Below are 24,694 nucleotides of genomic sequence, written 5' to 3' on the forward strand. Positions count from 1 at the left end.
TGGATGCACTGACTTCTCAAAATCCCTGCTGACCCTAGAATTCTAGAACACTGTTCATCTGTGACCTGGCCTAATTCCTCTCTCTCCCTGTCCCTGTGGCCTGTACTAATGATAGGGCTTGCCGAGCTGTCGCACTATCCAGAATGCCCTTTATGTCAGCAGGAAACCTGGAGGAGACTTTCTTTTCTTCCTTTTTTTTTTTTTTTTTTTAGTAGGCTTGGCAGAAACATTTTTTTTTTCAAGAGAGAGAGAGAAAAAAATCAAATTTAAGGACTGTGGAAAAATAACTTTCTGTGCTCTTAGGTACCAGAATCGACCATTTGTCAGAACCAAATGTCTGCTAAAGTGTGAAAAATTGTTGGAAGGCATTTTCTAAATTTTGTTATTGTGGTTCTATCAATTCATTTCCATGAGCCCTCTCATTTGTGTCTGTTGGCTGTCCAGGCCAGGCTGGCCAGCTGAGAAGTGGATCTACTGTCTTTTATTCTCAAGGTCCTGACATTCATCTGACGGTTGGGAAGGTGGCTATGCTGTAGTGGAGAGAGCTCAGAGTATGAAAGTTTTAAGACCTGGTTTTGGATCTCACCATCATCACTTCCAGGCTTCAAGATCTCAGGAGAAGTTCTTAAATCCCTGGGACTTACCTTGTCCCTGAACATGTAAGTGGTGAAAGTCTCCACTGGACTATGGTGAGCGTAAAACAAGAGAGTAGCTATTTGAAGATTTTTAAATGCCTATGGAAATTATCTGTTAGTGTGATCAGACGGTGTAATCATGTAGCAAATATTTTTTCATCATTGTCTGCTTATGCAGTGTTTTTCAATTTTAAATTGGGCAAAACCTAGTCCCCTAAGAACACATTCTAGCCATGCCTTTCATATTAACCTCCCTCTTCAGGTATGATCCCTGAACTCTCCTGTAATTTCTCACCTCAATAATCTATCCTACAGATCTTTTTCTTAATTCAGCTTTTCTGTAGTAAGACCGTGGTCTCAGCATTAGATCAAGAGTCTAATCCCACGTATGTTATTATCAATTCTTTGACCTTGAGCATGACATCTTTTATAAACTCATAGCAACCTCTGTTTCATCAAAAATGAGGGCAATAACAGATTATATCTTAGAGTGTTGTCATACTGAGAATATAAAATAAAGACTGTAAAGTGACATCAAGGTGCTAGACCCTATTAAGTTCTCAAAAAGTATTAACAGTTATCGATGAGCTTGACTCAATTAAAGCTCTTTGACAGGACTCATGTATGAAGTCTCTATAATCTACATGGTATGGTGTCAATTTTGAAAATATTTCTTTGGTTGACACAACTCTGGGGGACCGTGTCTCCTTTATGTTCTTTGTGCCTGATGCCCCTGGAGTTGTGCCACCAGAGTCTGAGCTGTCCTTGTCCATCAGTGGAGGGCACAAGGTGTGCTACAGGAAGTCCTCCTGTCGACCCACTGGTGACATCTGCCTCAAAGCCAGAATGATGAAACCTGGGAAGGGGTTGAAAAAATGGTGGATTATAGCAAGGTTTCTTAAGTTTTTTTTTTTTAAATTTTTTTTAACGTTTATTTATTTTTGAGACAGAGAGAGACAGAGCATGAACAGGGGAGGGTCAGAGAGAGAGGGAGACACAGAATCTGAAGCAGGCTCCAGGCTCTGAGCGGTCAGCACAGAGCCTGACGCGGGGCTCGAACTCACGGACCGCGAGATCATGACCTGAGCCGAAGTCGGACGCTCAACCGACTGAGCCACCCAGGCGCCCCAAGGTTTCTTAAGTTTTAACGTGCCTGTGACTTCCCCGGGAATCTTGTCAAAATGCTGATGCTGCTTCCTTGGGTCTGGGATGGGACCTGAGACTCTGCGTTTCTAACCACCTCCCCAGGAGGCGGGTGAGGCTGGTGCAGGGACCTCGCTGTGTCAAGAGGCTCTAGACTAGGAAGGTCGTCTTAATCATATCTTTCTTTGGATGCAGTCTTTCTCTTTAGTAGGTGCCTTGTGGCTCCTGTTGAATTCAGAGCTGATGAAAACATCCCTCCTTCTCTCCTAGAATTCATTAGGTCAGTATGCAACAAGAGTCCCAGGAAATGTTCAACACCGAAAAGACTTTGGAGTGAAATAAGTTTGCCAAACTCTATCAACTATGGTTCCCCATCTTGGAGAGTCACATGATGCGTGAATGTATTAAAAACTCTGAGAAACCCTACTGGGGAAAAAAACAACTAACAAAACCCTTTTACATGGTCAAATGTAGAACTTCCCTTACATATTTTCCAAGTGTCTTTTGACTGGATTCGTTACATCAGATATTTGGGAGGGTGCAACCTTGATATCAATAGTTGTTAAACTCTCTCCAGGAGATGCTGATGTAGAATGGACGTTGGACAACGCTGGACAGGAGGGAGAGATTCTCCTAACAGAGTACATCTGGGGACAGCTCAGAAGTCGAAATAGCGTATCTGCTAACACATTGTGATCAGATGCTAAACGTGATAACTTCTGAAGTGTTAGACCTACCTCTATACGATAGGTTTCTTGTCTAAACAGACTTACATGACTTAAATCAGGCTGGGAACATGGGGACACTGGCACTGACAGATTGGATGGAGAAAGAGCAAGAGGACTTTTAAATACTCCCTAAAGCCTCCGTGCTATTGAATGCATGTCTCTATCTGTGTCTGCTATCGGCCCAGAGCTAAGAATTTCCTTGCAGCCCTTGAAATATTTGAAAGAGAAATGTTTTCCATACCTGCACTGGACATCAGTTCCATGCCTGGCTCTTTCATCCACTTAAAGATGCATTACTCGCAAAGACATTTAGCCCCCCTGGATGTAATATTCCTTGGGTGTCGGATGCCATTTGCATCTACCCTGTCTCCTTCTCAGACCTAGTGTGCAATTGAAATGTGAGCTTGTGTAGAGAACACACTTGGTAAACTGTTCCACCAAATGCATCTAAAATACTACAACCTGCTCTTATTCTGAAAGAAATACGTCCTCTCCCTTGCTGAGCATTAAGTAAAAGGTGTGGTGTCTTTGATTACCTGCTGCAGAAATTTGAGGAAAAGCGGGACCCTTGTGCTCCTGTCAGTGCTGCTTGTATTTGACGGCTGCCCAGTGCCTGGGTGCACAATGGTCCTCTGCGGAAGAGTCAGGAGCAACTTTGTTATCTGGTATGTCTAATTAATTGCTACAGATCAATTTGCTTATCATTTGCTTCTCTTACAGGTTACTTATTTCTGATGAATGGTTATGACCAAAGATGGATCCATATTGTGCTACAAATTTACCCAACCACTGATAAAAATATGACCTTTTTATGACCATTCCAAGGAACACGGCAGTCTGTACCTTGCTGGAAGCCTCGCGTATTTAACCTCCCTCGTCCATGTCATTCCAATGAGCATTTTCTACCTGCTGGGTCCCTCATTAACGCGCAATAAACATCGACACAAGTTCAGATGAGTTTGTCTAAGAAATTGTATGTTGTCATTACTGTGTATTTGCATTGTCCTCTCTTCCTAAATTTCAGTGTAGGAACCAGCATGCAGGCAGACTCGAGACTTAGCATCTGTGAAATGACTGGTACTTGAGAAAGTTCTGGGGAACGTTACAGAGATTTCAGACAAGCCTTTAGTCTCTGTCCCTCAAGCTTCCCAGCTTTGTCTCTGTCAGGTCCCCTGCTGGATCCCTCACAACTCTGGTAACTTTCAAAGCGGCCTCCTTGTTCACCGTCATCAAGCAGCAGAGATATCTGTGTGCCTCTGGCTAGCCCTCTTTGGAGAGGTAAAGCTAGAAGGATGCACAGGCCATCTCTTTACAGGAGAGATTTTTTTTTAAATTTTTTTAACGTTTATTTATTTTTGAGACAGAAACACAGCATGAACAGGGGAGGGTCGGAGAGAGAGGGAGATCCAGAATCTGAAACAGGCTCCAGGCTCTGAGCTGTCAGCACAGAGCCCGACGCAGGGCTCGAACTCATGGACCGCGAGATCATGACCTGAGCGGAAGTCGGACACGTAACCGACTGAGCCACCCAGGCGCCCCGAGATTTTTTTTTAATCAAGAGCAAATTTATTTGAGTCCAAGATGCCTTGTGAAAATCAAATCCCCAACATTACCTGAATCAGAATACCCAAATGGAGAAAAAAAATCTGCTAAATAAAATTAAAAGCTGAAGATGTGGGATTTTTACACAAAATAATTTTTTAATTAACAGTATTCATTTTTTGTGTCCCTTTGAGGTAAAGCTGCTGTTATTACTATGCCTACTACTGGCGGGAAAACCGAGTGCTCATATCTGGAAGTAAACTAGGCAATTCACGTGTGTTATGTCACTTCCTTGTCCTACCAACCATGTGCGATTGGTGATGTTTTTACCCCTATTTTCTGGCTCAGGAAACTGAAGCTTGGAGAAGTTAATAGTTAAGTGTTCACTAAGCTCTTAGTGCCAGCCTTTACTCCATCTTCATGCAGTGTACCTATATTAACTCAATTTTTTTTTACTTTTATTTGCATTTATCTTATGCAGCAATGTACTCCGGGACCTTAAGTTTTTGCGTCTTCAGTTTCTTCTGGGATGTCTTTTTCTTTTGTGCAACCTCCTCTTCCGGTTTAGGAACATTCTGCTCTTTTTCAGTGAGGACCATCTCGGTGTGGCAGGGAGAGCTCATGTGTGGGTTAATCTGACCGTGGACCCTGTAAGTTCTACACCGCATCTTGGGGGATTTGCATGCGTTTTTAAGCATGTGCAGTAAAAATCCAGCACTATTTTTGGGCACTGACCCTGTGTCCTGCCCCACTGTCTGGCCTGGGAGCACCTGTCACCTCTGCCATTGTAGCTTGTAGCAATGGAATGGCCCACATCGCTTCTGCAAAGCGACATCCTTCAGATACTTGGGAGCTTTTCTGATGTGCGTACCTTTGATGGCCTGGGCAGTCGCACATGTGTTCCTAAAGTGAACACGAAGATCGGGACCTCTTGATTTGCATGATTTTGTAGGGTTTTCTGGGTCAAGTGAGTAGCACACTATTTTCAGGGATCACCTCAGGTTGCTTATGGGAAGAGCTATATCAACTCAGTGAACTCAAACTTAATGACCTTGTGAGGTAGGCACTCTTGTCATTCTGTTAATACTCGAAGAGACTGAGGCGTAGCGTTTTTTAAAAACTTAGCTCTCGTTTCTAGACTTGGGTAGCAGTATCTAGACCGGACTCAGCTCATGTGTTTCTGTAGCTAGTGGGTAAGCAAACTTAGGGAATAGTAGGGAGTCAGAAGTCGGAAGCCTAGGAGGTCGAACTCGGGGCTAGGTTGTCTGCAATACTTTGGTCCTTTACCCTGACGTCCAGCTCCACGTAACAGCTGTGATTTATTTCATTTGAGATGCTGCATGAAAAATGAAGCAGAATCTCTAGTGCTGAGAGGCAAATACTGTAATCATCTGCATGACTCGATTCTCTATTCCAGTAATATGAAAATTGTCAATTATGGATGAATTATGGATGCTACAGATCCCTGTAATTTGTGGCTGCAGTTTTGTAAACACGTGCAGCTGCCTTTAATTTTATTTTACCAGTCGTGTAATTCATTAACACACACCTGTAGTTACCAAAGATACAGAAACTAATGGAGCTGGTTTCCAGTTTCCACTGTTCATGTTTTGTACACCTCCTTGTTTAATTAGCACAGAGTGGAGAAATTTGTTCAAAACAGATGCGTCCCAAGAAGGAGCCTAGTGATTATCCTTTAAGAACATACTCGAATTCCCCCCTCGGCCATTGACTTAAATCATTGCTTTATCAGCCCCAAACCAGGCATTTTAGAAAAGGAAAAAAATTGTCGAATTGATTTTTTTTTGCAACTGTTATGGCAGCAAAGGCTAATCATTAAAACATGGATTTTGGAGATAGCCAGTGGAGATCCTTAGAGTCAGAGCCGTGGTTGGTGTTTGCTCCAACATGTCTGTGGGCAAAGGCCAACCAAGTCCTCACCTATGAAACGAGGGAGTGCAACAGTGACTGACAGCGAGTACTTGTTTTAGCCTTCCTCTTGTTCCCCCCCCCCCCAGTGTACTGAAATTGATAGGTTGGGGTGTATATGATTATTACTTCTCCTCACTGTCAATGCTTGCAGAAATATCCAATGTTTTGAATCCTTTTTCCTCCTGCAAAACATCCTCATCTTGCCATTTTTTTAAATGTTTATTTAGTTTTGAGAAAGACAGAGAGAGAGTGTGAGCGGGGGAGGGACAGAGAGAGAGGGAGACACAGAATCCGAAGCAGGCTCCAGGCTCTGAGCTGTCAGCGCAGAGCCTGATGAGCGGCTCGAATTCATGGATCGGGAGATCACGACCCGAGCCAAAGTCAGATGCTCAACCGACTGAGCCACCCAGGCATCCCCTCATCTTGCCATTTAAAAAAAATCTCCACAAAAACCCACAACAATAATATTAATTACTATCGTAAATAATATTGTTATACTAAACAATACTATTGTTATTATAATACTATTATTAATTATAAATAATAATAATGGCTACATTTCAGAGCGTAGATCATATGTCAAGCCTTCTATTAGACATTTACATCATTATTTCACTGGGTCCTCAATATAACCTAACAAGATTGGCTTCATTTTTTCTTTATGTCCTGGGAACTGGAGGCTAAGTGACTCATTAACATGATGGCTCAATCTAATAAATGGGGCTTCTGTGATTTAAACCCAAGATGGCTGGCCCTCCTCCAAAGCCTGTCCTCCATATCTGGATGCCATACAAACTTACATCTTTCAGGTGTCCTCTTTATTCCTTCCACCACATTCACCATTTACATCCCCCCTCGAATACATCCCCACCTGTTACACAAGGGGCAACGTGTTTTGTGATGCTATTTTGGTCCCATCGCCTCATTCACTTTTGTGTCTGGGTAGTTATTATTTAATGTACGGAAGTTTTTGGTGGGAAGAATAAAATCATATTGGCAAGCATAATGCCCTAAGGGTTTTTTGGCCCAATAATAGATAAGATAGATATTTTTTCCCTTACAATTTTCCTGTTCTTTGTAAACCAGAACATTTATCAAGGTGAAAAGTAAAGGCTGCCTCCTTTTTTCTGCACCAAAACTTATATACCCTGTCTCATTTTTACCAGGTCTTATATGCTGCTGAATTCTAAGGAGTAATAACTGGTTTATCTGAGAAGCTAATCCATGCAAATGAATTACCAACAGATACCATTCAATGGAGCCTTTACTGGTATGATAGACTGCGCTAAATTCTTTACAATGATCTTGCAAAGCCCTCTATGATGGCTTTATTATCTTCATTTGTAAACTAGGAAGCAGAAGCAAAGAAAGATTAAGCCATTCGTCCAAGGTATACTTCGTAGGCAGTAGAAACCAGGACTTGAAATTTACATGAATATGACTTGAGTCCCTCAGTTCTGATCTGTGCGTCACAGTAATATTTCTTAAAATGTGGCTACCTGTATCAGAATCATCTAGGCTGCTTGTTGAAAATGCTGAGTTGTGGAATGTTCAAAAGACTTCCTAAATCAGAATCTGCCCATATATGGCTTAGGAATCTACAATTTTTCAAAACGTTCCCAACTCTCCCTGGAACGCATATAAATTTTACTCAGGTAAAAAGCTCATACTTTTTGAAAAGTCCCTTGAAGAGTAACTAGTACCATGGTCACATTGGTACAAGGCAGCAAGTGAGACGATTTTGGACGCCCAGAAGTAAATGATGACTGAATACACCACCTCTATGAAAATCTGATGTTGCCAGTTTAATTCAGTCCCATGGTTTTAGGCTGGATGCTTTTAGAGAACTCCCGTTCAAACGGGATGAAGCATCAAAGGAGATTCATTTGACTATGTGCAATACAGCTACACCCAGGTGCTCAAACATGATCACCAGGAACCCCCTTCTCTCCATGTTTTGGTGCTCCTCTCTTCCTTTTGGCTTCATTCTTAAGTAGCCACTTCCCATCAGTGATGAGGTGGCCCCCCACCACCTCCAGGCTTCTCTTCTGTCAGGTTAGAACTTTGGTGGGAACATAATTCCTCCAAAAACCCTAGGACTTGGGCCCAGATTGCTGCCATAATCTTCCTGAACCAAATAGAAGCTAGGGCATGCCATGCTCCCCAAGTATGGCCAAACTGGATCTTGTACACAGCCCTGAACCTGGGAGAAAGAGGCAGTGAGAGGGGGAATCAGTCGCTCATGAACCAAGTGAGGAAGACTTGGTTCTTAAAGGAAAGTTGGATCTTGCTACTACAAGCAAGAGGCGTAAATGGTGAGCACGAAAATCAATGGATATCCTTCTTACCAATGAATAGATAAAATGAGCTATACTCTGTTCAAAGCTCAGCTGTCATTTTCTCCCAGGTGACTGGGTGTAGCATAATTTTCTCAGCAAATATTTTTAAATGTCACGAAGTCTAACACGATCCGGCGCTGTGTCAGGTACGTCTCCTCATAGATCAATAGTGAACTGTTCACATCAGGCCCAATTAGCATTCTAATAGAATTTATTTCCCAGATGCTTCAAATCACTGGAATGGATAAAATGGTTTATTACAGGTCACAGGACACTTTCAAGGACCAATTAGAAACTGCTGCAGGTTGGGGAGAACGGGAAGGTCATAATTAGAAGCTGAAAACGTGGAAAGATGAGGGGCTGGAGGGAATGAGAACTTTGTTTGCAAAGCCGCAAGATACAGATAGAAATGAGGGTGTTTCTTAGAGTTTGAAAAGCTCATTTACAGCTTTGGAGGGCTTTGAAATTGAGCTCTCGGAGACAAGTCCATTTTGCCTGTTCATACCTGCAGGTATTAGTAGCATCATGCATATTTGCAGATAGGACTTCATAGAGGTGGTTGAGTCAGATGGTGTTGTGATCTATCTGTGGGCACTCTCGTGGTGAGATGACTAAGGGACAGTCACCCCAACCTTGGTGTGTTTCTGGAGAGAACCCTGTCATATGACTTCTTGAGTTGTTATCAGAACAACCCATGGTGTAAACGACTTGCCTTTTGTAACTCTTTTTGCCCATGTATTTCTTAGTTTGCTGCGTGTAAAATCCATCTTTTTGTAATAAAGTTATGCACAAATTCACGTATGACATGTATTTGATTATTTGTCTTAAATCAACTTCAATTCTGTTTTCTATCCTACACCTTTTAGGGCTGATAAAAAATTCTATGTCAGGCATTTTATTTAAAAAATTTTTTTAATGTTGATTTATTTTTGAGACAGAGAGAGACAGAGCATGAACGGGGGAGGGTCAGAAAGAGAGGGAGACACAGAATCTGAAGCAGGCTCCAGGCTCTGAGCTGTCAGCACAGAGCCCGATGTGGGGCTCGAACTCATGGACCATGAGATCATGACCTGAGCTGAAGTCGGACGCTCAACCGACTGAGCCACCCAGGCACCCCCAGACATTTTATTAATAAGAGTATTTAGGGGTGCCTGGGTGGCGCAGTCAGTTAAGTGTCCGACTTCAGCTCAGGTCATGATCTCACGGTTCATAGGTTTGAGCCCCGCATCGGGCTCTGTGCTGACAGCTCAGAGCCTGGAGCTTGCATCGGATTCTGTGTCTCCCTCTCTCTCTGCCCCTCCCCTTCTCACACTCTGTCTCTCTTTCTTCAAAATAAATAAACATTAAAAAAATTTTAAAAAAGAGTATTTAATGCAAGCCATTCTAATAAATGGCATTCAATTTTTGTGGGGTTAATAGCATATAAATTTATCTCTTAGTCTTTTTAAACAATTATTTTTCATTTTGAGAAAGAGAGAGGGCATATGCACGTGCCTGTGTGGGAAGGGGAAGTGGGGAGAGAGAGAGAGGGAGAAAGAGAATCTCAAGTAGGCTTCTCGCTGTCAGCACAGAGCCCAACAAGGAGCTCCATCCCATGAACCGTGAAATTATGATCTGAGTGGAAATCGAGTCAGATGCTTAACCGACTGACCCACCCAGGTGCCGCTCTTAGTCTTTTCATACTCTGATTACATATTTGGCAAGTGACTTTTCATGTGGCAATTCAAGGATTCTCTATCCTTCCATCCATTCTCTAACTGCATCCTATGCATAGAGTCAGCTAATGGGCAAAGACTATGACACATCACCTGAAGGGTTTTAGAGGCCTGGGACTTGTGTACATCACGTCTCCTCATTTTCCATTGGCCACATCTAACTGCGATGACCCACCTTAACCACAAGGAAGGCTGGTAAAGGTAGTTTCTCTGTGTGTTCAAGAAAAGGAAATGGATTTAATAGTATTCACCCACTTCCAACTATATAATCTTCACTCCTCTTGCTTCTAGATTAGAGTAAAATTCTAGGTAACTTGTTGCCAAAGGGGGCCTCATTAGCTTATTAGGATTGCAGCTAACACCCTTCCCATCCTCTTACTCAAACTCATGCCATTTCTTCCAGGCTCATGTTTTTCTTCTTTCCTACCCCTGTGGGGATTCATGCTGAGGCTGGAAACCATGATGTTCTCAGTTCATCTTTCTCAGGGCAGCATATAGCTATCTACCTAATGTTCTTGCTAGTATTCCAGGCTTTGCCAGAGAACACATGTAGATTTCCTTGCTCTGGAGACTCACAGACATCCTTTCTCTTTCCTGGTCTGGGGCTGGTTCTCCTCTCTCTTGCAGAACTTCTGCCATTCTCACAAGACTTCTCAGCCCTCACCTACCCCCACCCGCACCCACTCACCTAGTGCCCTTGGGACATTTAGTTTGACCGATATTTTCAGCCTTACCAAGATTCCTGAAGCGAGAAGCCTTGACGGGCTTGGCTACCATTGTGGAATGAAGACAGGGGAAAATGCCAAGAGAAAAAAATACAAATTATAATTCCAAGAAATTATTTTGCCATGAGTAAATGTTAGCATGTCTTGCTAATGTTTATGCCTATCAGAGCCCTGCCCTATGGCATTTAGTCATTGAAGCAACCCTATGAAACAGGTAACGTTTCTCCTTACTTTAAGATGTGGAAAATGGGATTGGAACAAGTTACATTTCTGGTTGCTGGACACACACCTTATTGGGTATAGTCCATGACAAGAGCCCAGGTACCATAGATACGACCGTATCACACTGTAGTTCCTGGTCAGTGGGGGAGCTATCACTGTGAAAGAGCCTCAGTAGGTTTGCTCATCCCCTGAAATTTGCAAAGGTTAGCAGCCGGTGGTGGCATATCAGCATTTATCAAGCATCAATTTATGCCAGACAGCACATCCATCAATGTGTATACTCTGTTTTGATGAGTTTCTCCAGTGTTAATATTATCCCTATTTTATAGATGAGGAAGCAGGGGTAGAGGTTATCCCTTATCCCGTTGCCTAAGGGCGGAGCCAGAACTCAAACCTTGATCCCTACCGTCCCATAGTCCCTAATCTACTGCACTGCCCTGTACCTCACTGAAGACCATCACAGCACGGCCCAAGGGAGAAGTCACCTCCCTCGCGGTCTGTGAGAGGAACAGCCACACTTCTCAGTCTTGGGCCACAAGCTGGAAATTCACGAATCATTTCGTTAATAATGGGTAAATGGAACAAGTTGGCCATGCACATGACATATGAGGATTGGGTATGATCCACACCTGAAGACAACGCTTACAGAAACCTCATTCCTGGCTCTTTTTCTTTATTTGCTGCAATCCGCTATAGCCCAGTTTCATGAAGTAATTTGGGGGGGGAGCGGGTATTAAGCTTGAACAGCTTAAAGTTATATAATTAATTGCAGTCAGCTTCAGTTACAATTTCTAATTGATCCAAGCATGCCAGCTTAGCACCTGCCTGCAGTCAGGAACACAAAAGCGAGGGCAGCAGGTGGTTGCAGTAATTAGGTTATTGCTTTTTTTCCCCTGCAACTACCTGGCTGCTCTAAACCCCAGGGTCAAGCAGGCTGCGCTCGCCTCCAGGATACCGTTTTGGATGCTGAGTGCTTTTGAAGGAACTAAGATCTGCGGCACAGTAAGCTAGTAGATGGGGATGGGGTAAATAAAGCCTAAGCGCCGGCCTGGTGTCTCTGACACAGAAGCAAAGAAGAGCATCTGGGATCCTGAGTTAAGTCTGGAAGAAGGCAGAGACTGTTAGACCAGCAGCCATGGTACCTTTGAGCGTTTGGCTTTCTGGCTTACTCCCTCTAACCAGAGTCTCTGGGAAACGAGGATGAACATCCAAAGGTAGGCATGCAGTATGAATTTATGAAGTGTTCTCTTAGTGGTCATACTCATTGGATTTGAAATCAGAGTTGCTTTTTTGCTGGCTTGTTTGTTTATTTTCCTCTGGCTTTGCTTCAAGTGTCAGGCTTCAGGTGAATTACGTGATTTCTTAGGCCTCAGTTTCCTCATCGGCAAGATGGCTAACATGCCTGTTGGGCCGACTGAGAAAATGCATCAACATTGCTTATTAAAATGTCTGCCCTGGGGCGCTTGGGTGGCTCAAGTCAGTTAAGCATTGGATTTCAGCTCAGGTCATGATCTGACAGCTCATGGGTTTGAGCCCTGTGTCGGGCTCTGTGCTGACAGCTCAGAGCCTGGAGCCTGCTTTGGATTCTGTGTCTCCCTCTCTCTCTGCCCCTCCCCCTCTCATGCTCTGTCTCTCAAAAATAAACATTAAAAAAATTTTTTTAATTAAAAAAATGTCTGCTCTACACCGAAGTGATTCATTAATGCTAACCTGTTTTATCTGTATTGTATACAAAATAGGAAACAGTTCAGTAACCTACATTTTCAGCTAGGATGATTGACCATGAATAAGCTGTGAAATGATCAATATTATCCTCATTTTCATTTCTACAATAACAGCTATAATCTTTGGAATATGAATAATGTGCCAGAGAAAACCATAAATCCAGTGCTAGCTTTAATTTATGTCCTCCCTCACCTTGAGCCAGATACTAACATACCCATTTTGTAGATGAAACCTGAGGCACAGAGAAATTACTTCCTTCAGATTTTTAGCTAATAAATGAGGGAGATGAGTTAGAACTTGGATATATTAATTCCATCACCCTTTAACCACTGCTATTTTCTGACTTAAGAAACCCTGAGGGAAATGTTCTCAGGTTCTTTTTTGCAATATTAACTAACTCTTCTATTGCACTGTAGGGTTATCTTAGCCTGGTCCTTGCGTTTTAATTCAACTTTATCTCAGAAGCAGTCAGTATGCTATGGAAAACATGCATTCGATGCGTATTCAGAAAGGGCCTGGGAAAGCTGTTGTTTCTTCATCACAGTTATCTTTGTTAGCTTCTTTCTATTTTTGCCTGCTGTCTCTGTGCTTCAAAATGGGTTCTGGAGTTTCCCGTTGAAACTCATTCTGAGGTCAATGTATTCAGTGGCAGATAGGAAACTTCGTGAGGTCCATGATCTTAAACGAGAAAGTAGAGCATTGGCAAGAGGTATTAAAAATAACTGCAATAATAATGATCGCCACTTTATCATGAATATCTGATAAATAAGCCTTATTTTTTTTATTTTTTATTTTTTTATTAAAAAAAATTTTTTTTTAATGTTTATTTATGTTTGAGACAGAGCGAGACAGAGCATGAACAGGGGAGGGTCAGAGAGAGGGAGACACAGAATCTGAAACAGGCTCCAGGCTCTGAGCTGTCAGCACAGTGCCTGACGCGGGGCTTGAACTCATGGACCACGAGATCATGTCCCGAGCTGAAGTCAGCTGCTTAACCAACTGAGCCACCCAGGTGCCCCAATAAGCCTTATTTTTTAACTGGAAACTAATTTCTGCCAAGTGCGGTAGAGAGGAGGGAAAAAGTCTTGCTTGCAAGGCACGGGTAACAAACAGGAGAAAAATACAGTTTGTTTATTTTTAAATACTTTTGAGTCCTTTGGGACCCTTTATCCAATCAATAGAAAGGACAAAGAAAGTCTATGGTCTCATCTCCCAGGTTTTATGTTTCCTATTAATTTAACCAAGATAATAAAAAAAAATCCTATGTGCTGTCTTTAGTCATTTCCAAATAGGGCTGGCATCTTTAGCTTATCTCTGAATACCTGTGACTGCAAATTTCATTTTAGAACTGTCTTTAGCATCCGCCACTGCTAGGCGGATAGCCGCATAATACCTTTGGTTTCCTTACCAACAACCAACCTCCTTGGTTTGAAAGTAGTGTGCTATAGTCATGAAAAACTGTCTTGTGTTTTTTGGCACAAGAAGAGCCACCGTGAGCGCTGGGCGGGTTTCACATTGGGTCTTTTCACTGTGAAATCAGAGCCATTATCTCCACCTTGCACTTAACAAGTTCCAGAGATCAATCAATACCTTTCAGTAAGAATCAGCTGAAATTAAAATCCATGAAGAGGCTTCCCCCAATCCCTTTACAAAATCTACCTTGAAGAGCAACCTGAATATCGAAATCCCAGACAAACCGCTTTGCTGGATCTTTATCCTCCTGACAGCCCAAGATTGATAGGAAATAGGCTTCAGATTTCAGCACGTCTTTTAGGCTGGCATGTGTCTGCCTGAAGTTGCTCTGCAGCATTGTCTGTTCAGAAGTGCCTGCCTACTCTACTGCGGGGTCCAAGTGGAGGTTCTCCCGGCATTCCTTGGGAATCCTCCTTTTTTAAAAAAAATTTTTTAATGTTTATTTATTTTTGAGACAGAGAGAGACAGAGCATGAACAGGGGAGGGGCAGAGAGAGGGAGACACCGAATCTGAAGCAGGCTCCAGGCTCCGAGCTGAGCCCAACTCGGGGCTCAAACTCACAGACTGTGAGATCATGACCTGAGCCGAAGTCAGATGCTTAACCAACTGAGCCACCCAGGCGCCCCTCCCCTTTTCATTAACTGTGCTGTCCTTGAACGTATAACATGTACAGTAGCGTGGCATGGCATCTTGTGCTGGGGTTGATTTCAGATTCAACTTGTAACGTGTAAATCGTATAAATAGCTCATAAAAATGATGCAAATGTGTCTTCAGTGAATCTTGATGACAGAGGTATTAGATACATTGTGGCCCTATTTAATGCCACAATGGAGATGGGTGTGAGGGCTCATAAATCAAAAAGGCCCGCCCAGCCGAGTTGTTAGAGTTAGTGAAGTTTGTTTTCTCTTTGTTCCATTCTGTATAAGATGAAGTCTTTGGCTTGCATATAAAAACTAGAGCATTTAACCCTGGAATGCTACTCTGAGATGAGATGGCCTAAATATGAGAGGACATCCCGAATTTGCAATCAAATTATTTTTTCCCATTTTCTCTTTCATTTGCACACTTATCTTTTTTTTTTTTTTTTGCAAAATAAATACTGTGATTTCATATAATTTAAATAAATGTATGCTGAACCTTCATGTGTTTTGTAGCAGGTCAGGGCATTTTGCATGTAGAGAGGCAAGGAGAGAATCCTGCAGTTGGAACTGGGAATACATGCATCCTTTAGAAGTCAGCCAAGCCGGGTGGTGACAGAAGGGAGAAATTCCAAGCCCCGGGAAAGGGAGTGGGTTTTGTTGTTGTTGTTCAATCACCTAGTCATTCAACAGGCAATTGCTGAGTGCCTCCCCTATGACTAGCCCTGATCTAGAGGCAACAGACACCTCACATTACTTTTGATTGATAAAATACCTCAAGATTACTACCATTAACTTTGTTTTCCTAACTTCAGTACTGAAGGTTCCTCTGCTCTTGTCTGCATGTGTTTCTTGGTGAACTAGATCAGTCTTTTCACATTAGGACTATAATTTTTCCCACCTGAATCAGTAAAAGCTAAGTTTATTTTCTTCTTCCCCTATGGCTCAAAAGTGTGGACTCTATCAGTATTCTGACTATTAAATTACTTCATTTAAGTATATTCTGGTCATTCTCTGGAAGTCCCATTAACTGTGTTTGTACCTATCCGGCATAGCGAAATTCTGAAAACACGCCAAAAGGAATATTTTGAGCCCAGGCGAGAATCAAAAGAAGGAAATATAATATACTCTTGCCTGAATGATTATGTTATCTGGAAAACCTAAAGTGCTTTATAGTGAGCTCTGTGTCCAGACTCAGAATGAGGAATGACAAAATTTTTAGATAAATTGGTTTGTAAAATATTTATGTGCACTTTAGTGGCACAGACAGGAGGTAATCTGTTTTGTATTGAATCAGCTTGGGACAGAAAAAAAAAAAGTACAATGTTAATGAGATTTTTTAAAGCCACTTTTAAATTCATGTTGGCAAAAGACAAATAGTCAAGACTTTTAATTTCTATAAACTTAACGGCTGGAGAACAAATAAAGCTTTATTAACTTAAATAAAAGTAGCTTTTCTTTCAAGGGCATAGCAATTTATTTTTCTTTCTGTGTAATCTTCTGAAGGACTGCTCTCGTCTATGTATTGATCAGCCTTTTCCAGTGCGTTTAGCTGGATTTTAAGTAAGTATTGTTGGTTGGGGAGAAAAAAAAAATGCATAGCATGACTGCAGGTTGATAGAGTGAGCAAACATGTGATGTGGGAGTTAACTGATAAGCATCTTTATACATTACTCTTGCTGTACAACCTTGGGTAGATGACAAAACCATGGGGACCCACTTTCTTAATTACTAAAGTCACAGTGTGAACAAAATGGGTTGCAAGTGAATTCTACCATCACTTCTGTCGCTTTCATTATGGCAGACATCACTAATTCATCCCTGCACCTTCTTTCTCCAGGAAGCCAATCTCAAAATTGTCCTCAATTCAGTATTCTGAACAGCTCATCTCAAGAATTAGTAGCTGCTGTATAAATTTAAATGATTTGCCAATAAACAAGTAGATGATCTCTGGGTTCTATGATGCTGTGTAGAATCATAATTTTTTTTTCCTATGTATTTTCTGTAGTTTGACATTCTGGTAATAAACCTACATTTTACAGCCTGCACATGTTAAGATATGGATAGAACCCGGAAGGGTGAATAGTTACTCGTGGTTATTTGAGGGACAATAAAATTGGAATGAAAGTTTTAACTTTGCCTTGTCCTAAAAATAAATCTGGGAGATAGGGGTGATAGAGCAGTTATAATTGTTAAAATACATTTAACATTGGTCACTGTCAAAGTAAGAATCCTACATGCAGCTCTAATTAAAAACTATGCGCTCTGTTTGAAACCCTACGCATAATAGAGAACATTGTCTAATGTTCAAAAGATTGTGGAGACAAAGAAATCAATCCCCAGGTATATTAGTGTCTTGGTATAATGGTTTTTATTGTATAAACCATACTTTGAGATAAATATTTGTGTTTGTATTAGCAAAGAAAACAACTTGTAATCTTTATAGATCTGGTCCCAGTTTTTTTGGGACCAAAAATGGGGAGTGGGTAGGTGTGTGGGGGGGAGTGGAAATCCCTTAACATCTTACAATGGAAAACTTTAAGCAGCTGCTGACATATCAAAAGGTGCCCCTAGAACTTCCCGAATTCACCGTTATGACCCGGAGGTGAAAGGCACAACCTCCATGTTTAAGGAATCAATAAAATGTTATTTCAGTGCAAAAGCTTGAACTGTACTCTAATGTCAGCACTATTACCTGAGTATTGTATGTGTCTCATCCCCGTTGGATGCTTTTCTATACTGGTGATCTAAATGAAAGAGCCTATTTGTGTACTAAAGAGGAAAAAATTCTCGTCACTTGGCATGGTTCTTCCCCCAAGGCTCTTGAGGAACATGCTTGCTCATTTTCTTGTTCCCCTCATTGTTCAGTGCCTGTCTTTGAGGATTGTCAGGAGAATTCAGGGATTCTAGCAGAATACCTGGCAAGAGTAAGTGCCCAGGAAGTGACACCTGTTATCTTTGTTGTTGATAGTGTTGTTTCCATCTTTTTTTGTGTGTTTTAAATAGAACCTCTATGGGGCGCCTGGGTGGCGCAGTCGGTTAAGCGTCCGACTTCAGCCAGGTCACGATCTCGCGGTCCGTGAGTTCGAGCCCCGCGTCAGGCTCTGGGCTGATGGCTCGGAGCCTGGAGCCTGTTTCCGATTCTGTGTCTCCCTCTCTCTCTGCCCCTCCCCCGTTCATGCTCTGTCTCTCTCTGTCCCAAAAAGAAAAAAAAAAAAAAAAAAAAAAAGTTGAAAAAAAAAATAGAACCTCTATGATGAATATTAGAGGAGTACTTAAATTTAGCTCAATTGAGATTTAATGGCTTCCTTTGGCCCCTGGATCTACCATTTTCTCTAGCCTAGATTGATACCACTTACTAAACAAAATCTGTGATCTTGAGAAACTTATTTAACTCACTGTCTTCAGATGTGAAATGGAATGTGATGGTAGAAGCTACTTGTAAAGTCTTGGGGAGAGTTAGATGATGTGGTCAAGTGTCTCAGCATAAAGTATGTGCTCAATTAGTATTTATTATTACATATCTCCCTTTTATTAGATGAGAAAATTAAGACTGTTGGTAGTTTCCTAGTTGTCAACAAATTTTCGTTCCAACCACACTCACTCTTGCCCTTGTAGTTTCTGTTTTCATACTTGCTTGCTTTTGATGGTTTCTCTGATAACTCTACGGGAGAGACCCTCCACTCACAACCTATTTGTATATATTACTTTTTCACCTACTTTAAAAATAGTTTTTCTTTCCTAATTGTTGTGTATGTCTTAACTAGTTTACAAAATAGCAAAATTTCTTGGGCGCCTGGGGGACTCAGTTGATTAAACCTCCAGCTCTTGATTTCAGCTCAGGTCATGAACTCACAGTTCATGAGTTTGAGCCCCATGTCAGGGTCTGTACTTGTGGAGGCTGTTTGGGATTTTCTCTCTGCCTCTCTCTCTCTCTGCCATCCCCCAGCTCTCTCTCTCTCTCTCTCTCTGTCTCTCTGTCTCTCTCAAAATAAATAGAAAATTTTTTAAGAATTCCAAAATTTCTATAAAAGAGAAAACAGACCTTACCCGTAGGCTGTGTTCAACTTCTAGAGCCTAGCATAGAGATACCCTCCAGGAAAATATATTTTATTTAATTGATACCTCAGAGCCTTTCTACAAACACATAGCCACAAAATCAAAACCACACAGAGGAATAGAACTGTGGTTCTCAACATCGGCATTCTTAAGAATCTTCTATTAGATTACATATCAATGCAAATTCTCATCATTCTTCCTGATTAACTGGGCCTACAGTGAAATCCTGGTAACTTTGTTTAACAACTGCCCTAGAATTAGGAAGTCAAACCCAGTAGCCACTAGCCATACACATGGTTGGTGTTAGTCTATTCAGGCTCCTATGCCAAAGTACTAGACTCCCAAAATACCAGACAGTTCTGAAGTCTCAGAGCACACATGTGGTCAGGTGAGGACCTTCTTCAGGGTCACAGACTTCGTGTGGCTTCACATAGCAGAAGGGAGCTAGGGAATCTCTCTGGAGCCTCTGTTATAAGACACTAATCCTAATTCCTAGGGCTCTACCCTCATGACTTCAGCACCTTTCAAAGACCCCACCTCCTGCTGACATCATCTTTGGATAAACCAACAGACCATAGCATGGTTATTTAAATATTTAAATTAATTACAATGAAATAAAAATTAAAATCCGATTCTTCATACTAGGGAAATCTCAAGCGTTGAACAGCCAGCCACATGTGGCTAGTGACCTATGTAAATGTTTTCATCAGTAAAAAGTTTATTAGAAAGTTCTGCCCGATACTATTTTGATGAACAGGATCCTTCAATAATACATTAAGAAATGTAGGAATAAATGTAGAGCCATGAAAATTTTGTGCTTGTTGACTTCAACTTGAAAAACTATATTTGTATCTTAATAATAGTGGTAAGCATAGCAGCTCCGCAGGTACAACAGCAGAACAAATATTGGAGCTACCATTTTACTGGGTCCATTTTTGGTGCTCTCTGTCAGGTGCATTATATATATTATCTCCTTCAAATCTCAGAGTTCATATAAGTTGATAATATTCCTATTTCATAGGAACTGAAGAAATAAATTGCAGAAAACCTTTCAACTAGCAGGTAGAGACTCAGCTTGAAGCCTGGATCTGATTCTAAGACCAAGACCTACTCTCTCCACTTCATCAGGAGGTTCTACCTATACACATTAAACTGGTTTTAAAGTCTAAAATTGATGCTGTACTTGGAATGTGTTAATTATTCTGGAAAAAGTATGCTAAAGGCTGAGTCAACCTTACGACCCTTGAGGTGAGGCTAAAAACGCTTGATTTCATTGATCTCCCCCAACCTAGGCTAAGTATCTCATTTCTGTATTCCCATAGTCCTCTCTACTTACTTCTATCTTGCGCAATTGACTCCGGGCTGAAATCACTTGCTGTGCTGACTGTACTTCCCTTGTAAATGTTGATGTTCTTGAGGATAGAAGCTGGTTCTTGATCCTCCGGGTATTCCTGTTCCTAGTATAGGGTGGATGCTAAATAAATTTCTGATAGATGAGCTAAATAAAGAGACTTAATTCTTGCCAATAAACTGGAAGATCTACTAGAAAGATGGGAATGACCATGTAAGCAGTGTCTAAATCTGCCAGGGACTGTACTAAAGAACATCCTTCTGGAACAATTTAGGCATACAGAGACTGAATGCAATCTGGAGTTACATAGCTCAAACTCTTAGATCTATAAACTGTATAATCCCTTTTAAATCTCCTGACCTTATCTCCCAATCTTGCATTTATGCAAAAATCTCCTTTCTGCTGACCGCTAGTGAAATGCTTTAGCTGGGTTGCTGATCGTTCTTCTTTTTTATTCTATAACAGATATGCTAATCTCAGGAACGATGCATTTCAGGTCTAGCATCATTAAATTAGTATCCCATTGCCTTGCTGCAATTTACTGCTGAGTCAGCATTTCCAGTACAATCTCTATTTTCCAGGGTTTCTAATTTGGCCATAAAAATTCACTCGGAGTAGAAGCTTGTCATAGGAAGTCCTGCTTCTGAATGGCATTTTTTTTCAAACAGAATCTTAAAATACATCTTTTAATGTAGGTGAACTATTGCAGAGTTTATAGATACTCAAGTGGAATTCTGGAAAGGGCCTTTAAGGCATTGTAACTTGTTCCTCGAAATGTGGACACTTCATCATGGACATGTCATCAGGCAAGGTTTGAATAGATCCCTTTGTCCTGCCTTGGGTAATTGCCCTGGGTATATCGCATAGAACATTTCCAGTTTTTGTGAACTCAGTCAATTCTCCTTTTTGCAGAATTTCTTCTTTTTCATTACATTGTTTCCCCTTTCCATTTGTTTTTGTTCTTAGTTTTTCACCTCATGATCTCATCTACTTATTTTTGCAGTGTGTGTGTGTGTGTGTGTGTGTGTGTGTGTGTGAGATTGTGGTGTAAGAAGTGTCTACATGGGGAAATTGATATCAGTGCTTATGGTTGGCTCTCAAATGTTCACGTAGAATGATCCACTTTGCAGACGGTCTATATTTCTCCTCTGATTTTAATTTCCCCACCCATCTGAAATAAAACAGATTAACTCTTCTCCCCCCACTCCAATGCACCGTTAATGATTGTAAAGGCCTTTGTAGATTCTCTGAGGTATATCATTTTGGGAATGTATTGTATTCTCCAGACTCGATAAAATCTCTTTGAAAGTCATTGACTTAAATGCTGCTCTACATATGCCACTATTTTGAAGTGTATGGGTCCCTTTTCTTCCATTCTATGGATAAGTGAAGAGTAGTTGGTCATACATGAACTCTTCGTACAGTTGTCCATAATGGGTAGTGAAAAGGATCAAGTTCAGGCCACAGTGCAGCAGCCTAAAAGAGAATCTGAACATAGATGAATTCCCAGAAGTTTTGCTATCTTGTGCATGGAGAACCATCAACTGTTGGAATTTTAGAATTTCACCTTCTCCCTGATGAGTGACTCTGAATCAACCAACAATGCTAACGGTGGAAAACATTGGTAAATTTGCAGCAACCTCCCTGGCATAAAGTGGGAACCCCCAACACCCTTTCTGCTATTAGCAAAACTGCCTAATCAGCAACAGTGAGACTCCCACTCCAAGCAGATTCTCTCCACTCCAAGCCTGTCTAAAGTCTTACGTTTAGAACAAGACTTTTTAGGGTAACACTTTGATCTTAAGCTGTCTCAGAATAAATAATTGTACAATTAGGCCAACTAAGCTTTTGAATATAAAGTGCATGGATGTAGCTAAAAAGATAAGCTTAGACTGTTTTATTTATTCAGGAGCATCTGTTCCATGCCAGGTACCTGGCTCTGGTCTAAAGATGCAAAAAGTAAAGAAGATGTGTCCTCTACCCTCAAATTGCCTGCAATCTGTTATGCAAAACGGATTCCTGACTGGTACCCTATAGTGCATTTTAGAATTAAAATAAGGTCTGTTTATTCAGCAAATATTCATTAAGTGTTATCTATGTTCAGGGCACTATTCTAGACTGTGGGAGTAGACTGATGAACTAAAAAGGCAATACCTTGCCCTCCCGTCTCCCAGGAAAGAAGAATGCACCAGTAGTCACCGTGTGTGTGTGTGTGTGTGTGTGTGTGCGCGTGCACTCACGTGTGTTCGGGGGCGGGGTGTGTGTGGCTAGTGACTTGGTTTTGCCCACTGCTATATCCCCTGCATCTAGTACAGTACCCGGTGCATAGTATATACTCAGTAAATATTTGGGAACTTGAATAAAAATAATCATGAGTAAAACAAGGTCACAGGTGCCTCAAAAGGAGAAACCTTCGCATGGCAAAGTGATCATCAGGGACGAAGGAAGGACTGGTTCCTTCTGTCTGCATCAGCTTGAGAAGTCCAGCCTGACCTTGAGTTGTTTGGAGGAGATGGAAGAGTGGAGAAAAGCGAAGCAGCAATGTCAGACGAGGGAGAGAAAAGCTCAAACAAATGTAGATGTGAAAGACCATAAGGCATTCCAGAAATTCACTGCAACCCAAGCTCAGAGACTGGACAGGTGGTTTGGAACTCGACCGTGAAAGTCTTACTTGCCAGGGACAAGGTTGTGTTCTCCCATGGATTAGTGACACCTGAAAATGTTTAAGCAGAGTAGGTCTTGAACCCATCTGCATTTCTGAGTTTCTCCTTTCCTGAGCCACCTCTACCACCATCTTGGGCAGTGTTTTGTCCTTCCTGTTAGTACATTTTCTTCCTCATCTGTCAATCATACGGCTTACCATTCCTTTGAAATTTCGTCAAATCTGTCCTTTATGGTGAACAGAGTTGGATCCTGTGTCTCCTTACTTAGAAAGTCACTAAACAACTTGGCATCTTGAAACCTCTCACAAGGAAGAGCCACCTTCCTGGAGCAGCTAACGGGACGCGTTGCAGAGTGGGTGAGAGACCAACGGTGCAATCAGTAACATAAAGAACGCCAGCAGAATCTGCCTTCTCACATTAAAAATTAACAATTTGCAATCTACAGCAAAGCCTGCCACACTCCTCCCTTGTGAAGCTCATAACGGGAGAAAGCACCCTCCCCAGAGGATAAGAAGGGAACATTTTTATACAGAGGTGCCAATTTAATCATCAGAGGAAAGTTCTGTGTATCAAAGGGAGGGCAGAACTCGCAGGAAGAGGCTGGTGGTTTAATAGCCCATTTGTGAGTCCTGAAATCCCGTTATAGGCTTGTATAAAGGCCAGAGGAAGTACATCCGCCACGAAGCCTTGCGCAGAGTAGACATGCAGTAAATATCTTCTGAATGATAAATAAGACCAAGGATGTAAACTAGCCACCTCTGGCAGATGCCTCAGCAGTAAGAATATTCTTAATATCATTTGCAGAAGCTTTACAGTTTATAAAGGCTTTCATTAACACTGCCATTTTTATCTTCATTACTACCGAGCAGGAGACAAGAATTTTCACCATGATTCACGGGGGTCTTAGGAATGGGAAGGGAACCAGTCAAGGTCACGTGGCTGCTTAGTGCTGTGGTTGGGACATGTACTCACATCTACCGAATCATAATGTAGGATGTTCCTTCTGTGCTCAAAGAGGGTAAGTCCCATACAGTAATGCTCTCATTCTTTAGGTGTGGTCTTAGGCGACTGCTTCAAAATCACCTAGTAGGAGTCAAAATGCAAACTGGAGGCCTTCACCCAATCAAACTCTCTTGAAGTAGGATCCTGGGGGAATCTCTGTTATTAACGGCAGTGCTTCAGAATTCTCACCATTGTTGTCTATTGATTGGTCCTAACAAACTTCTTTCTTTTTTTTTTCCTCTAATTTTATGTCTTTGCAAATACAAGACAAATTTGATTTGTTAAGTTCACTCTGAATCACTACACCTGGCTTTAGGTTGTATTCCTCCCAGCCTGGTGGCATTGGGTGTAACTAAAGATTCTTAAATCTCACAATTTGATGATTTAGGGTGTGCCTATCAAGTCACTTAATGTTGTTAGAGCAGATCATTCCCTGAAGTTCCCAGCATGTTCAGCACGTAATGTAGTAAACCACATAGTCATTCTCTGTTGTATATTAATATATTTGCCAACTTTGGAGCAAATAGTTAAAAACTGTACAACTTTGTATTTCTGGAAAGACTCAATCCTTAATCGCCATCACCTATTTAACCTATCTCCCCACTCGTCTCCCCTCTGGTAACCATCAGTTTGTTCTCTATAGTTAAAAGTCTGTTACTTAGGAGGTGCCTGGGGTGTTCAATCACTTGGCTGTCCAACTCTTGATTTCGGCTCAGGTCACGATCTCAAGGTTTGTGAGTTGAAGCCCCATGTCAGGCTCTGACGCAGTCTTTTGATGTAGTCCCAATAGTTTATTTTTGCT

At 41.6% G+C, this 24,694-nt stretch overlaps 1 protein-coding gene and 1 long non-coding RNA gene across 2 annotated transcripts in view; both read left to right on the top strand.

Moving 5' to 3' along the window:
* TAFA1 (TAFA chemokine like family member 1) overlaps positions 1-24,694 on the top strand; it is a 503,134-nt gene that overhangs the window by 120,301 nt on the left and 358,139 nt on the right. The window lies entirely within an intron of this gene.
* LOC122214546 lies at positions 89-3,458 on the top strand. Its single transcript, XR_006199947.1, has 2 exons — positions 89-659; positions 3,227-3,458. It is a non-coding gene; the product is annotated as an uncharacterized LOC122214546 (long non-coding RNA).

The sequence above is a fragment of the Panthera leo genome, chromosome A2 (genome assembly GCF_018350215.1).
Source record: "Panthera leo isolate Ple1 chromosome A2, P.leo_Ple1_pat1.1, whole genome shotgun sequence".
Classification (NCBI taxonomy): Eukaryota; Metazoa; Chordata; class Mammalia; order Carnivora; family Felidae; genus Panthera; species Panthera leo.